This window comes from Salvelinus sp. IW2-2015, linkage group LG7, assembly GCF_002910315.2.
Source record: "Salvelinus sp. IW2-2015 linkage group LG7, ASM291031v2, whole genome shotgun sequence".
NCBI lineage: Eukaryota > Metazoa > Chordata > Actinopteri > Salmoniformes > Salmonidae > Salvelinus > Salvelinus sp. IW2-2015.
The window spans coordinates 19,907,522-19,923,509 of record NC_036847.1 but is presented as its reverse complement, the minus strand read 5'-3'; the positions used below and the strand labels follow the sequence as shown (position 1 = coordinate 19,923,509).

At 44.5% G+C, this 15,988-nt stretch overlaps 1 pseudogene; it reads left to right on the top strand.

Moving 5' to 3' along the window:
• Positions 1-11,585, top strand: part of LOC111966560 (plexin-A1-like) — a 299,289-nt pseudogene extending 287,704 nt beyond the window's left edge.
• Positions 11,586-15,988: the final 4,403 nt, after the last annotated feature.

Here is a 15,988-nt window from a genome sequence, read left to right as displayed (position 1 = left end):
TAGACAGAGCAGGTGAGTGATGGTAGGGTAGACAGAGCAAGTGTTTGGTTGTTGCAGCCCTGTTCCACCCCTTTATGTTAATGTCTTCATATGTGCAAATACACCCAGTGTATTTATGTAAATCCTCGATTCGGTCTTATGTAGCAAAATTTGAAATGGTGTTTTTTACATTGGATAAAAGTAGAGATTCAGAGCTAGAAAATGGTATATCATACACTGCAGTTGAGGAACAATGGGAAAGTAATTCTGCTTTGAAAGCTGATAAACTTGTAAACCCACTTTTGAGAAAATGGCCCTTCAGTGTTTTGGTACGTACACCTACTGGAGAGCTCTTCTTTGTCTACACCCATTCAGCATCGTTCACACCCTCRTAAGCCTTAGCCCCACCCATCTCTTTAAGGATTCACATGCGAGGCCATGTGGTAAACACGCTATATCAAATCAAATCTAGGTTTATTTGTCACACACACAGGATACAGAAGGTGTAAACGGTACAGTGAAGTGGTTACTTGCATAGTAGCAATATCAAAAACAGAAAATGTCCAGATTAAAATATTTAAAAAATATTTTATCATTATTAGATGATGCTTACCCGACACACTTGTCTAAATTGATGGGTCATGTGAAGGAAATTATATAACCACACCCCAGCAACATCTAGCGGATAGGTCATGTAATAATCTGGCTGAAATGGAGTCTTTTGTTTAGACATGTAGCTAGCTAGCTAAACAATTAACCGGAATAATCTCAACTCATACTACTACCAATACAAACATTGTCATAGCTGTAGTATGAATCTGCAGGTAGCTAAAGCTAACAAACTAGCTTCAATGTTAGCTAGCTAACATTAGGCTATATCTAGCTATGCAAATGGATTTCTGATTCYAGTAATATTTCTACACAGATCACATGTAACGTTAGCTAGCGAACCAGCAAGCTAAAGTTTGCTAGCTAACTAACAGTATGCTTTAACTTGCAATAAAAACTTCTGACAAAATTTGAAATTTATATCTGAAAATGTAGCTAGACTCTTACCTGTATACATGGATGAATGATTCACGGCAGACTGGAACCATTTAACTCCYTTTGGTTTGTAGCTACAGTACATCTTGTTTGGCCAGATTTGTGTCAAGTCACTCCGGTTCACACTGACCGTGGTGTGTGCAGAAAGTAGCCCATTATCTTTTCCAACTGACCTGTCGATAGTGCCTGCTAAATTCAGGGCATAAATGTTGTTGAGAAAAGTAGCAAAACTTTGGCTAATGTTATATTGGTTCCCAAGTGGTGCAGCATCTCAGTGCTAGAGGTGTCACAACAGACACCCTGGTTCGAATCCAGGCTGTATCACAACTGGCTGTGACTGGGAGTTCCATAGGGCGGCGCACAATTGGCCCAGTGTCTTCSGGGTTTGGCCAGTGTAGGCCGTCATTGTAAATAAGAATTTGTTCTTAACTGACTTACCTAGTTAAATAAAGGTTAAAAAAAWAWATATTTCAAAAACGGCACAGTAGAAAGGACTGTCAACAAACACATAGTGAACAGCTCATGTTATTGACAGAAGCAAGCTACATGGCAGACCAATCCAAACTCATCGCATCGCATGTCCAGCCCATCCATTATCTCAGCCAATCATGGCTAGCGGGAAGGTTCCTGTCTTTTTTCGTAGCTAAACCAAACTAGACTCGTAATTTAACAATTTTATTGGAATACAAGTTTGTTATTAAGGCACGTGAAAAAAAAGCATTTTGTTCTAAAATAAATGTTTACGTTCAAATGCCACTCCTGTGAAGTAGTGACATGTGACATACGCCTAGTTTCCTGAAATGAGTCACATTTATGAGTGCATTCTAAGAAATMAATGGAGACATTTTACAATAAATGTAATACCTGAATTCCCACCCAAATTCCTGAACTCCATTCATTATTTGTCCGTGCCAGTAAAATGTTTTATGTGCTGTAATTCAGTCACTATTAATATCTCATTTTCCATCTGTTGCATTTATTATAATTGTTTTGAAAACCTTTTAACAATTTAGATGTCCATTGCTATATGCATACCTGTTAAGATATAGATACAGCCCTTGCCTGTCACTGATGACATGTGTCCATGTGTCTCTAGGAGTGTGCTGGGGAGCCTCTGTTCATGCTGTACTGTGTACCCTGTGTGTAGGAGTGTGCTGGGGGAGCCTCTGTTCATGCTGTACTGTGTACCGCTGTGTGTAGGAGTGTGCTGCGAGCCTCTGTTCATGCTGTACTGTGTACCCTGTGTGTAGGAGTGTGCGGGCGAGCCTCTGTTCATTGCTGTACTGTGTACCCTTGTGTAGGAGTGTGCGGGCGAGCCTCTGTTCATCCGCTGTACTGTGTACCCTGTGAGGAGTGTGCGGGCGGAGCCCCCGCCCCCCCCTCTGTTCATGCTGTACTGTGTGTACCCTGTGTGTAGGAGTGTGCGGGCGAGCCCTCTGTTCATGCTGTACTGTGTACCTGTGTGTAGGAGTGTGCTGGGGAGCTCTGTTCATGCTGTACTGTGTACCCTGTGTGTAGGAGTGTGCTGGGGAGCCTCTCTTCATGCTGTACTGTGTACCACTGTGTGTAGGAGTGTGCTGGGGAGCCTCTGTTCATGCTGTACCTGTGTACCTGTGTGTAGGAGTTGCTGGGGAGCCTCTGTTCATGCTTGTACTGTGTACCCTGTGTGTAGGAGTGTGCTGGGGAGCCTCTGTTCATGCTGTACTGTGTACCCTGTGTGTAGGAGTGTGCTGGGGAGCCTCTTTCATGCTGTACTGTGTACCCTGTGTGTAGGAGTGTGCTGGGGAGCCTCTGTTCATGCTGTACTGTGTACCCTGTGTGTAGGAGTGTGCGGGAGCCTTCTGTTCATGCTGTACTGTGTACCCTGTGTGTAGGAGTGTGCTGGGGGACCTCTGTTCATGCTGTACTGTGTACCCTGTGTGTAGGAGTGTGCTGGGGAGCCTCTCTTCATGCTGTACTGTGTACCCTGTGTGGTAGGAGTGTGCTGGGGAGCCTCTGTTCATGCTGTACTGTGTACCCTGTGTGTAGGAGTGTGCTGGGGAGCCTCTGTTCATGCTGTACTGTGTACCCTGTGTGTAGGAGTGTGCTGGGAGCCTCTGTTCATGCTGTACTGTGTACCCTGTGTGTAGGAGTGTGCTGGGGAGCCTCTGTTCATGCTGTACTGTGTTACCGTGTGTAGGAGTGTGCTGGGGAGCTCTGTTCATGCTGTACTGGTGTACCCTGTGTGTAGGAGTGTGCGGGCGAGCCTCTGTCATGCTGTACTGTGTACCCTGTGTGTAGGAGTGTGCTGGGGAGCCTCTGTTCATGCTGTACTGTGTACCCTGTGTGTAGGAGTGTGCTGGGGAGCCTCTGTTCATGCTGTACTGTGTACCCTGTGTGTAGGAGTGTGTGGGGAGCCTCTGTTCATGCTGTACTGTGTACCCTGTGTGTAGGAGTGTGCTGGGGAGCCTCTGTTCATGCTGTACTGTGTACCCTGTGTGTAGGAGTGTGCTGGGAGCCTCTGTTCATGCTGTACTGTGTACCCTGTGTGTAGGGTGTGCTGGGGAGCCTTGTTCATGCTGTACTGTGTACCTGTGTGTAGGAGTGTGCTGGGGAGCCTCTGTTTCATGCTGTACTGTGCCATGAAGCAGCAGAATGGAGAAGGGGCCTATAGACTCCATCACAGGAGAGGCGCGCTACTCCCTCAGTGAAGAGGACAAGCTCATCAGACAGCAGATTGACTACAAGACCCTGGTTAGTACTCTCAAATATACATATTTTACAGGGCGATAATGATATTTGATCAAATATATGATTTACCTTTGAGAAGGCATTAAGGGCGATAGGATTTTGCATTACCTCAGTGACCTTAATTAGTGCTTGCTTCTTGAGTATGCGACTCAAATTCCTGCAAATGCCAACTAAGTAAGCTGACGTGAGCTGGACCTAATTTCTGCCCCTCCCACCCCTGTCAGACACTCCACTGTGTGAACCCGGAGAACGAGAACGCCCCGGAGGTGACGGTGAAGGGGCTGAACTGTGACACCATCACCCAGGTGAAGGAGAAGCTGCTGGATGCAGTGTACAAGGGCAGCCCCTACTCCCAGAGACCCAAGGCTGGGGACATGGACCTGGGTAAGAACACCAGGAGGAGATTGTGTTTACAGTGTGTGTTTACAGTGTGTGTGCGTTGGCGTGCAATCTATTCTCATCCTCCTATTCTCCTCATCACAGAGTGGCGTCAGGGCAGGATGGCCAGAATCATCCTTCAGGATGAGGATGTCACAACAAAGATCGACAATGACTGGAAACACCTCAACACACTGGCCCACTATCAGGTGAGAGGAGAGAGAGGTGGTGGGTGGGCTGGGGTGTACTGCCTGGCGGTTTTATCTATGCAAACAGACAGTGGATGGAGTGATTGACAGGACAGCATTTATAAGACAAACCATTGTTTTTCATTCCTTGTAGGTGACGGACGGCTCAGTGATCGCTCTGGTGCCAAAGCAGAACTCAGCCTACAACATATCCAACTCCTCTACCTTCACCAAGTCTCTCAGCAGATATGGTGAGTCATTCCTTCATCTTTCTTTTTCTCTTAATTTCTCTCTCAATCTCTGCCTTTCTTTGCTCTCTTGGTTTGTCTTTCTTGGTAGTAAGCAAGATTTTTCTCAGCCTCTCTGAACTGAGATAACCATAAATCCACCAATAGGCATTTTCACCATCTCGGAAATGACAGGCATTACATCAGACAGCTCATTCCTCCTTCCAAAGACTGAAGACCAATAGCTAACAACTTTAAACACAGCCTCAGCTCCACACCGCATCAGTGTAACCAGCTCCCTGGCAAAAACCTTTTTCCAAAGCTTTCACCTTTGTTGTTGTTTTCCCTCCCTCTCCTTATGTTCGTCGTTGTGTTGATAAGGGGTAGCAACAATAGCAACGCTGACAGGCCAGTGAAAGCCAGGCTGGTTTATTCGTCCACAGAGAGGATCGCCCAGCCCTGGCTGTTGTAAGAGGGGAAGTAAACGTGCACCACTCTCCCCCAGAAGCCAATGGACATGATTGCCATGGAATTACAGGCACTCAATCAGCAGTAGCAACAGCAGCAGCAGCAGCAGCAGTAGTAGTAGCAACCTCATGATGAATGTACAATAGATGTAGGAATACAGGAGACCTATTGGCTGCTAGGAGAGTGACTACAGAATGTTCCGGTGTGAACAAGCTGATAATGGGGTCTCAAAGAAGGTCATTGGCATAGAGACCAATCTTAGTCACACTGGTTTTGTTTTCCTCTTTGGTCATCACTGGTTTTAACTCCCACCCATGGCATACGTGTGGCAGGAGTTAGTCTCTGGCGCGCTGTTTTAGTACTACAGGGCTCATATTCACAAAGTGTCTAAAGACTGCTGATCTAGGATCAGGTCCCGCTGTTAGTTATTATGATTGAAAAGGCTAAACTGACCCTAGACCAGCACTCTTACTCTGAGACGCTTTGTGAGTACAGGCCCAGATCTCAGTAGAGTTAATTGGGAACATTCCAGGCAGTTGTCTTGCTCTGATGCCCCACTGTTCTTTTGATTTGGTCTAGCGGAAAGCATCAACAAGCCCAGAACCACTGACACACATTAGTCTCTATGTGTCAGTGAGTTTCTGAGATGTAATTCTCTCATCCTCTCGCCCTGAAAACCAGGGGGCCCTCCCTGCCATCCGAAACTCAGAAGCCACGAGCGTCACGCCATCATTCAGACGGTGTGAGAGAGATAGACAGAGATTGAAGTTGTTTTTTCTCACTCTCCCTCCCTCCTCTCATCCCTCCCTCCATACATTAGAGAGGGACTGACGCCCCTGCGTTCTGGCTACCCTCCCAGCCTCCTCACCAGGCAGCCTCCCTCCCATGCCGGCTGCAACTACAGCAGGCTGGCTGATAAGAGGAACGCGGTAGATAGGCATCCTTTGGTTTACCGTAATGAAGTTTGACACTCACACCTTTATTAATGAAGCAATGCATGGAGGCAGTCTGCCCCAGGGAGGAGAGGAGACTCACACAATGGAGCCTGTACAGCCTGACTCATCCACTACCACAAGCAGGAAGGATATTGGTGTAATGTGTATGGGGTTCTATTATATCCAGCACTATAACATTATGGGTCATTTGGGATGGGGAGAGGGCATGGGGACAAGCGAGGGAGATAAAGATGGAAGGGCTGGTGTAAAAACGTGTGCTAATGATAAGACGGAAAGCAGATTCTCTTTCCTATCTCCTCTCTTGGCCCTGCCTCAATTAAATGAGGCACACTGTTTTCCTTCTCCCACTTTGCCAATTAGTTAGAGTCTGCCAATTGAGAGTAATGAGTCGGCTAACTCTCCTCGCTCCTTAGTTGAGGCCTAATCACTCCATCCATCCACCTCACTGACGGACAATAAGAGAGGCTACAGGGATCTGTTGTCTTGCTCATTAATGTTTTCTCCATCTCAAGGGTCAGGTCCCAGTGCATCATGGGCTGTGACCTTGTGACAGACAGATTGACACTGCTCCTCACGCTGGCATGGTCTTTGTTCTGGCTGGATGACAGACAGATAGACAGCCCAAAGAGCCCTTTCTTCACTAGACTAAATGGGACTGTTATTTAGTCAGTCACCAGACTAAATATGTTTGTCTTCTAATTTATGTTTGTCCACTATGTGCAGAGCTTGGCAAGGGTCAGATACATTTTTGAAGGCATAATTTTGACCTGGAATATGTGATTTATATGAGTGCGTATCACTGTTTGAACTCAAGTTGAAGCTCTCACAACACAATAGGGCATGGAACCAGGGAGTCAGACTGGTGTTCTGTTCTGGTCATCTTGTTCCATTGACCTCTTAAGACCTCTGCATTGTGTGTTCCTGATGAACCTGTCTTTGTCCTGATGTTCCTGTCTCTCTCTTGCCTCCGTTCAGAGAGCATGTTGCGGACAGCCAGCAGTCCAGACAGTCTGCGCTCCCGCACCCCCATGATCACCCCTGACCTGGAGAGTGGCACCAAGCTGTGGCACCTGGTCAAGAACCACGACCACTCTGACCAGCGCGAGGGAGACCGGGGCAGCAAGATGGTCTCTGAGATCTATCTGACCCGTCTGCTCGCCACCAAGGTAAGATTACATAGACACCAGGCCAGCCTACTGTATATCACACCTTCGTYAAAGACATGTACAGTACTGTTGATGTAAGTCAACTCATCTGATGTTGAGTAAGTCACTGAAATGCACTCCACATCGTCGCTGTCAGATGAAAACCTTGAACTCCATTTTTGCCAATTATCATTTTTGACATGTATTGAAAGCAGTAACTCCACTCAATGTGTTCCATTTCCTGACATTTCCTGAAAATGTAAACAGTATTTCCTGTGTGAAGAGGACCTCTTTTTTTTCTTGATATGCCTGTCTCTTTAACAGCTCAGCCTCCGTTGTTGTGTTGTATTCTTCTGGCGTTCCTCATATCAGCCAAATCCCTGTTAACTGGCCAAACAGTGCCTGCCTGCCACTCTCCTCTCGCCTGCCTGCCTGCCTGCCTGCCTGCCTGCCTGCCACTCTCCTCTCGTCTAACTGCCTCTGAGCTGATTGTTTCCATCCTAATTGTAGGGGAAGAAAACCATGGAAATTAGATGCTGTTTACAAGCCTCTTGGGTGGTCAATTTCGAGTCATAATAAAAACAAGATAGATAAATAGAAAGGGGTAGAGAAGAGAAAATAGCAGGAGACAGGTCATTTGTTGTTGGATTGAATGTTTCGTGGTGCGTGATGCAGAGAAGTGAAAGGAATTCCGATAGCTCACATAGGTCTGTCTGCTAAACCAGCACATCTCAGTACTTTGATGTTGGAGCAGCAAAATGTGGCGTCCTCTCCACAGCCACTCCCCCTTAAAGATGCTGGTCGCTGTGTGGAGAAATGAATCTCTGTTGGTTGATTTGAAATCTGTAGGTGTGTAATTGGAGAATAACCCTGACAACTAAACCTCTGTCCTCTCCTCAGGGTACGTTACAGAAGTTTGTGGACGACCTGTTTGAGACCATCTTCAGCACGGCCCACCGTGGCAGCGCCCTGCCTCTCGCCATCAAGTACATGTTTGACTTTCTGGACGAGCAGGCCGACAAACACTCCATATCAGACTCGGACGTACGGCACACCTGGAAGAGTAACTGGTGAGACACATTACAGACATTGAGTACCTGTATGTTTTAGTTGTATAATGTGAATGGTTGTTGACACATCTCCTCATGATGAAACATCTCCTCTCCCATCCCAGTCTGCCGCTGCGGTTCTGGGTGAACGTGATCAAGAACCCCCAGTTTGTGTTTGACATCCATAAGAACAGTATCACAGATGCTTGTCTGTCTGTGGTGGCCCAGACCTTCATGGACTCTTGCTCCACATCAGAACACAAGCTGGGCAAAGACTCGCCCTCTAACAAGCTGCTCTACGCAAAGGATATCCCTAACTACAAGAACTGGGTGGAGAGGTATTTATGACACAGATCTCAACTCCACAGACTGTAAGATTGTCCATCTCGTGGTTTATGTCAAGCAGATGTACAGTAGTATGTACTTAGCATGTAAACAGTTGATCAAATTATATCAGAGGTGTTTATGGTGATGGAGAGTTGACCAGACGGTTGTTGACAAGTACTTCTCCTTGTAATCCAGTCCTTCACATACCTAACTAAAGAGGTGTCCTCTCCAGGTGTCCTCTCTCTCCAGGTGTCCTCTCCAGTCCTAACCCCTCTTCTCTCCTGCTTCCCTCCTGTCCTGCAGGTACTACTCCGACATCTCTCGTATGCCGGCCATCAGCGACCAGGACATGAGTGCSTACCTGGCTGAACAGTCCCGGCTGCACCTCAGCCAGTTCAACAGCATGAGTGCCCTGCATGAGATCTACTCCTATATCGTCAAGTACAAAGATGAGGTGAGTCACCGGTATATTATGAAGATATTAATCATAGGCATCATAATGATATAGATATATTATTAAAATGAGTTAGATTTGTCAGTCACAATATGAAGAGATCAGAATAGAATCGCCATTGTTTCTGTATGTTGAAGGGGTGATGCAGAAGCACCAGCTATGAGCCCTCTTGTTTTCCTGATGAATGGAATGTGGGCGTTCTAATTCAATTAATAGATTACTGAGTAGATGTCCATAATTGCATGCAGCTATTAAAACCATTAAGGTACATATTATGAAGCTAATTGACCACATTGGATGTAAAGTATGTGTTTTATTTATTCTCCCATGTGCTATCCTTTCAAGAAGTTCATTAATTGCATGTGCATAAATATATTTTCCCACCAAAATAGAGGGACTAATCATTCTTGAAACATTGCTTATTCGTTCAGGCAGAGCCAGTGCAGTATAGCTACTCCATGTCGGAGATGTGAATGAGAGTGTACACATTGTGCAAATTGTCAGAGAGCTGAGCTGAGCCAAGCAGCCTAGAGAGGGCTGAGGCCAGTAACTAACAAAGACTATGCTGTGGAAATGAAGAGATAATGAAGCAGTGCATAATCGCCCTCCTCTCTGTCCTCTCCGTCCTCTCTGTCACCTCCGTCCTCTCTGTCACCTCCGTCCACTCCCAGACATTAGGACAGACAGACAGACAGACAGACAGACAGACAGACAGACAGACAGACAGACAGACAGACAGACAGACAGACAGACAGACAGACAGACAGACAGACAAGACGAGACAGACAGACAGTCGGCCAGCCAGCCAGGCAGGAAGGCAGTGCTAGGATAGCTTCTGTACTGTACTCACTCTGAGTTTGTGTGCCTGGGGTGGCAGGTAGGCTCGCGGTTAAGTACGTTGGGCCAGTAACCGAAAGGTCGCTGGTTGAAACCCCCTAGTTGGCGAGGTGGAAAAATCAGCTGTTCTGCCCTTAATTAAGGCCAGAGGGGTTGGGTTAAATGCGGAAGACAGATTTCTGTTGAATGCATTCAGTTGTGCAACTGACTTGGTATCCCCTTTCCCGTTACGGCCTTCACAAACACGTAAACAATGTGTAGCTCTGTCGGCTCAGACAATTCTTCTTACCTTGTCGGTTATAGTGCCTTGACTGTGGGCTGTAAGAGGTTCAAGCAGCCTCTCTGCTTGCCTTTTCAAAGTGTGTGGGGGTAGAGAGCGTCGGTGGTGGGAATGGTACACTGTTGTTTGAAGTGAGTGGGGTATATTCAGTCTTCTCCAGTCAGCATCAGACCCCATCTCGACCCCTCTCTCGCCCCTCCTCTATCTGCAGTCCTGGCTCCTGTGGTTGAGGCGAGAGCTGCAGCTGCCTCCATTTAAGCAGCCGCTCCCCTTCATTAAGGCTTATTATCCTATTGTGTGCGGCTGCAGGGTCCCCCCCCCCCTCATTCCTCACAACAGCACTAACACAAGGCGCATTAGCAGTCCATAATGCAGCCTGCTGCATGACACCCTAACAGCTAGTACACAGCTCTCTGATGGACCCACCAGCACCTCCTCTTCCAGTTCCCATAATATCATAGTACATACAGCACCTCAGCTGTGTTTTCTATGTATATCCACCTCTTATAGCTTCTACAGTCATCCGCCTGTTTGATCAAATTTGTCATCTATGCAATGTCATATAGTAGAAATTCAGCGTTCCATGTTCACACCTATCTATGACTAAACAAGTGTATTGTGTTTGTCGGGGAAGAGATCAACTGTTTGTATGCCTTTGGTATTGTAAATATCAATAAATTGCCTGCTCATGCCACCATGACAGCATGTTTGATTCAACAGCTGTTTACACAGACTGACAGATGTTCTGATAGACTTTCTCTGCTGATGGTCCACCCTGATGATCTGTCTTCCTCTCTCTCTTCTCCATCCCTCTCTCCTCCCTCCCCAGATCCTGTCTTCGCTGCAGAAGGATGAGCAGTCTCGCAGGCAGAGACTGCGCAGTAAGCTGGAGCAGGTCATCGACACCATGGCCCTGGCCAGCTGAGAAACGGCCTGCCACTGAGGGGCGGAGAGGGTAGCAGCCAGGCCTTCTCTCACTAACGCCAGCCCCTGACCCCCAACACAACGCATTAGGACTGCAAGGACACAAGCAGTACACTGGAGACCCACCAGAGTTAGGCCTGGGCTCCGGCCCATCCAAACAGCCCTTCATTTATAAACACGTAACGTCTGTCACCCTGAGAAAGTGTCTTATCATAACGGTCTTCATCACTGGTTTCAGTTTTTCTTCCGTGTTGATCCATCTACCCACAGCCGGGACTGTGAAGCAGCTGGCTAAAGAGGCCAGGAGATATATATATATATATATATATATATAAATATCTATCTATTAGGGGGGCTATGGAGAAAGGACTTCATGTATATAGCTCCCCTCTCAATGGAAGCTTCTGACTTGTCAGCGACTTCATCAACTTTCATGGACGTCATTTTGATTTTCAGATCCTTTTTTTTGTGTGATTTAGCTTTAGATTTTGTGTTTTTATCAACTACCTACTCTCTCCAGTGGTGTGTTTTTATCAACTACCTACTCTCTCCAGTGGTGTGTTTTTATCAACTACGCTACTCTCTCCAGTGGTGTGTTTTTATCACTACCTACTCTCTCCATGTTGTTTTTATCAACTACCACTCTCTCAGTGTGTGTTTTTATCAACTACCTACTCTCTCCAGTGGTGTGTTTTTTATCACTACCTACTCTCTCCAGTGGTGTGTTTTTATCAACTACCTACTCTCTCCAGTGGTGTGTTTTTTATCAACTACCTACTCTCTCCAGTGGTGTTTTTTTATCAACTACCTACTTCTCCAGTGGTGTGTTTTTATCAACTACCTACTCTCTCCAGTGGTGTGTTTTTATCAACTACCTACTCTCTCCAGTGGTGTGTTTTTATCAACTACCTACTCTCTCCAGTGGTGTGTTTTTATCAACTACTACTCTCTCCAGTGGTGTGTTTTTATTCAACTACCTACTCTCTCCAGTGGTGTGTTTTTATCAACTACCTACTTCTCAGTGTGTGTTTTTATCAACTACTCACTCTCTCCAGTGTGTTGTTTTTATCACTACCATCTTCTCCAGTGGTGTTTTTTATCAACTCTACTCTCTCCAGTGTGTGGTTTTTATTCAACTACCTACTCTCTCCAGTGTAGTGTTTTATCAACTACCTACTTCTCTCCAGTGGTGTGTTTTATTCAACTACCTACTCTCTCCAGTGGTGTGTTTTTATCAACTACCTACTCTCTCCAGTGGTGTGTTTTTATCAACTACCTACTCTCTCCAGTGGTGTGCCACTTGTGTTACTGCTGAATTTGCACAATTTACAAAAAAGCTAAATCAAAAGAAGAGGATATATAAATATATATAGATATATAAATACAACTTCATTTTTAAAGAAACAAATGAAAATAGTCAAAGTTTTCCATTTTAATGTACAGAATACTTTGAAAGAAAAGGATTTGATATTTCAAAGACTGAACTATGAAAACAAGAGGAAACCTTGTCCTGTGCCATGTTTTATTTGAATGTTGTTTAGTGCAAAGATGTTTTCTTTAGATCAAATGTGCTATGATTAAAATGTTGTCATGCCTCGTGACTGAAGAGTAAAAAAAAAAAAAAATGACAAAAAAATATATTCGAAGAAAATCAACAAATCGTACAGTTTTGGGGCCTTTCCTGTCTTGGGAGAACATATGTTTTAACAGTACTGGAAATACCGTAGCTGTTTGTTATTCCGGTATTTAACACAACCACAGTGCTATTGTGGCTTTTAGAAAAACCAAAGGCTGGGTTTTGTATACCACTCTGGTGAGAGAAAACAGCCTTCTGTGTTAGCCACCTGGATGAGCAGCCCTCTGGGTTGCTCCCATGACCATGCACGCCTCTGTGCACAGGCTCCAGACCACAGTGAAGTAGATCACTTTAGTTCTGGGACCTCAAGGTTTTTTGGAAGGCAAATATCATGGCTTACAGTACAGTGATGTTGTGGGCTTTGCTGTACAACAGAAGTCAGACACCACAGAAGGATTCATTGGATTTAGCGGCACGCTAAATGTAGCAAAGGTTTAATTCACCCACGACCCTTTTAAAGGCTTCCTGAAGTTCCACCTGCTGTCTCTCCTCAGGTTCCTCAGATACTGTAGATCACTGTGTTAGAGTTACAGTCTTACAGACTGTCATGTTGGACACTGAGGTAGAGGTTTGCAGACAAAGATGAGAGAAGTTCATATGTAAAGCTTTGAGCAAAGGGTAATCCCTCATGATTTCAACCCCACATGAGAGCAAGTACTGTCATTCTAGTGACTTCAACATTCAACAGTTCTATTTTAGTGTAATTAAATAGATGGTTTCTTTTTTATTGTTGATCTGTTGAAGTGGTGAAAGTTGTATGAGTTTGTGTGTTTGTACTCTGCAGCAACCAAACAATGGTTAGTGCTAGCAGAGTAGATCTCCCAAGGTTTCCCTTATGTTCCGTAACAGCATCTGTGACGAGCGTCATCCAACCGGGTAAAAAGAGGAGTTTTAAAGCGCCACGGAAGGTGAACATTCAGTGTTTTCTTTTCTTTGTTTTTCAGTCTGCTGTGAAGATGAAAAAAGAGTGAAAAATATGTTGAAATGCAAACACCTGTGATGTGTGACAAGATGATGAGATGTAGCTCAGTCTTTGAGTGTTTTTAACTGGGCGAAGGTTTTTGTTTCCTCAGAAATCTGATACTTTTGTGAAATGCATTGTCTCCCTTTAACATGTTACACCGATTCCCTTTCGGTCATGTACAAAAACAAGAAACGTCATTCCTTTCCCTTGTCCTCTGAGATTAGAGATACAGTTTGGCTGGCTAGAAGAAAGACACCGATACATTTTTGAGAAACTTCTGAAATATTTAGGTCAGTTCTCCAGTGAGAGCCGTGTGGATCACACAGACTACAGATGTGATACGGAACCTTCCATCCATCCATCTATCCGAGATCAGGATTCAACAAATGTGGTGGGATTTAATGAAAATGAAAAGTCTCTCCTAAATGTATTTACTTAAAATGTTTTGTTTAATGTGATATTCAAATTTCTCCTAATCAGTTGGGAGTAGGACTTCATAACACATCCTATATTTTATTAGACATTTACATTTTCTGAAAATATATGGATATTTAGTATTCATGTTTCACCTCAGTGTCGTGCAGGGCTGTTACTCTCATCTTCCTCCTCTCTTGGTCATCCTCCAATACGGACAACCTCTCCTTTCCTTTCCAGCTCAGGCCTGTCCTAGTGTTGGCAACTCAATGAAGTTCAATACCGCACCCTACAGCCAATCCCTCCCTCCCCACCCGACCAAACACATAGGGCTGGAATTGCTGTATGTACTGTACTTGATATCGGAGAGCAGGGCATAAAGACTAGTTTATGAAACTCTTAACTTAAACAGAGTTATATGCRGGTTACTGGCTTTTTCCAAACCAAGAGAAGGTAGTGGAGGATCGGCATTGACTTGACCACTTTTCTGTTCATTCACCCTATTTGGGATGGTTTGAGATGTTTTTAAACTGCTACTATGTTCTTCTGTTAAGCATCTTGTATTCCCTGATTGAGCACATTTGTTTAGTGGATGGAAAATGTTGCTGTGTGCTGCCTCCCTCCTGCCACACACACTAGGCTTTGATGACTGTGATTGTAAAACAGCTGGTTGCATTTTAAAATCTCAGGATGGTTCTCCTGCTTTGATGTCGTTTGGCTCTTCTGTTATTTAAGTGAGAGGTTTCTGATGATGATGATGATTAGGATCTTGGGGGGGATTATGGATACGTGTAGTAATCTGTAAACTTACTCTATGGAGTATATAAAAAGTTATATTGTATGTACTGGGGCAGTTGGTCTCATGTTTTCTTTTTATTTTATGTTATTTTATTTTACTATGCTACTTGTTGTGTGAAGATGACAAGAAAGAGGCTTCTCTACAGAACTCCTTTGAAGAAAACMGTACTTATTTTGTCTCGTCTGCCTGCCGTAGTGAGTTGGGTGGAAGATGGAGAGGAAAGCCAGAGGGAGAGATCCAGATGCTGTTTGATGAACACAGAGCTTTCACTTTGCACATAGTGCCTTGTCAGCTCCCCCTCCCCTTCCCACAACCCTCTACGACCCCTCCATTACCCACAATCCACCACCTTACCATGCCCACTCAAAACACTGTCACAGGTTCCCCACTCTGCCACACCAGTGAACAACTTCTATCCTTGTCCTCCTGATTCCCTCTTTTGGTTTGTTTTAATTATGGCATATTGGAAAGCAGTTCCTTTTTTCAAAATACATTTAAAAGGCTTAGGAGAATACATTAAAATATCTAGACACAAATTTAAGAAAAAATTTGAAACTGAAGAGTTTTAATAATTTATGAATTCTGATACATTTTTAAGAGTTTGAGACTTGAAGCAACTGTGACAGGTTGGCTGTTTCACGCTTGTGTAAATATTCTGCTATTTCCTATTTTGCAGATTTATTACTTGTAAATAAACACGCATCAAGGAGAGATTAAACATTTTTTGCTAAATCTGTTTTGTCTTGTTTTTTTCTGTCTGGATATTTGTAACTACTATTTCAGCATCCCAGGTTATACAAACAGGCATACACTTAGAAATCGACTGTGACTTTAGTTCATATGCAGCTCTAAATCATTGCAGAACGTAGCAGATTTTCTGCCTTTCTCTAGTTGTCCATCAGTGTGAGGATGGAGGGAGATATTTGTTCTTAGCACATGGCCAATGTGCCTAATTCTAATAGACTCCCTAAAACTCCCATCAATAGAACACCAGAATTACCAAATGATTACAAGACCACTGAATCCATAAATGACGCTGTCAGAAATAAATGTTCACTTAGCAGTAATGGCGTGATGTACTGTGCCATAATACTGTTGAAATGATTAGCTCACCATTTATTTTCTCAATCATTTCCAGTGCTGGTTCATGTACAGTATTGTAGTCATTCTGTTCTCTTTTTGCATACAT